Source organism: Zalophus californianus, chromosome 12, assembly GCF_009762305.2.
Source record: "Zalophus californianus isolate mZalCal1 chromosome 12, mZalCal1.pri.v2, whole genome shotgun sequence".
In the NCBI taxonomy this organism is placed as follows: domain Eukaryota; kingdom Metazoa; phylum Chordata; class Mammalia; order Carnivora; family Otariidae; genus Zalophus; species Zalophus californianus.
In genome coordinates, this window is record NC_045606.1 from 25,237,105 (window position 1) to 25,238,818 (window position 1,714).

Genomic DNA, 1,714 nt, shown 5'->3' on the forward strand with positions numbered 1-1,714 from the left:
TGCCCAGGCTGTCAGCAGGCCTGATACCACAGTTCTTCTGTGTTTTATCTCTTGCCATTGGCTGGGATTCAAAACTCCAAATCTTAGAAGACCCAGCAAAGTGTGGACCCATTCCCCAACCCTGGAGGAGAGCCTTGCAACATTGCACCCTGCTTCGTTCTGTCCTAGAAAAGTGGTCACATGCCTGCACAGATGCCAGTAGTCTATGTGAAGCACAGTGAAAAGTTACAACCAGGTTATCTGCCTTTTGTGTATGCCCCTGTCCCTGCTGTTGAATAGCCATTCAATAGTGCCTGGTAGATCTTTCGTCTTTGGGGAGGCAATATACCCTCTTCCAAATGTGCTCCAGGAAGGGGAATGTTCTCTCCCAGTGTAACCAAGGGGATCCCCACACCACAGCATCTTGCTCAAACCCTACGAGCTGCTCTCTCTCTTTCTCTCTCTCTTTCTCCTTGACTTTGCTCTGTGAAAAGCGTTCCTTCTCCTCTGCAGCACCGTGGCTTTTCTCTCCCCTAATTCATGCCTCTGAACCTTGCATCTGACACATTCTCTTCCCCAAATTGTGCAGATTGTTTTCTTAATCCTCAGATCAACTTCCTAGTTGTTCAAAATGATTTGATGTTGATCTGACTGTGTTCCTGGGATGAGGCTAGTCCAAGGTCCCCCTACTACTCTGCTATCTTAACTCCTCTCTCCTCTTACAATTTCCAAGGTTACCTGTTAATTCATATGTTACAGATAAATTTAAAATAATTTTGTAATTGCTTCTATACCCAATCTGACACATAAAGAAATAATTGTTTGTCAGAGGGGGAGACGAACCATGAGAGATGATGGACTCTGAAAAACAAACTGAGGGTTCTAGAGGGGAGGGGGGTAGGGGGATGGGTTAGCCTGGTGATGGGCATTGAGGAGGGCACGTTCTGCATGGAGCACTGGGTGTTATGAACAAACAATGAATCATGGAACACTGCACCAAAAACTAATGATGTAATATATGGTGATTAACATAACAATAAAAAAAAATTTAAAAAAAAAAAAAAAAAAAAAGAAATAATTGTTTGAATGTTAACTTAAATTACTTAAATATATATATATATATATATATATATTCTTTTTAGGAGTATATCTCTCACTATATTTAGTTATTTTGTATAGTTCTCTTTCATAAAACTCAAAAAAACTTTATAATTACAAGTTTTACTTTAATTCGTTTTTGCTCTACCTTTGTTTTATGAATGTTATCAGTAAAATTGACTTGTAATATACATGTTCCTGTTGAAAAACTTGAGTCACAGACAATAGGATCATCTACATTCTTCACAAAAACTATAAATATATAGGTACTGGTATTATTTCCATTATTTCTGGCTTCAATTTCCAACTTGAGTGGTCAGGATTCAAAGGCTGAAGAAGAATGATTAGGCCTGTGACTAAAGAAAAGAAAAAAGTGAAGGATCAAATAATGAAGCATACATTAATTTATTCATATTCATGGTATTTTACTCAATTATATATGTTTTTAACAAATGAGAAAAGTTGATGTTTAACAATTCTACATTCACTGAAAATGTTTCTTTAAAAATGCCCACTTTATGCCTATTTTTAAAATATAATTAAATATTTTAAAAGGTTTCATCATATTTTCTTCCAAGTCTCTAATTTGCCATTTCTGGATTTATCAAGCATAGGGAGCATCTCTACTTTTAAAATA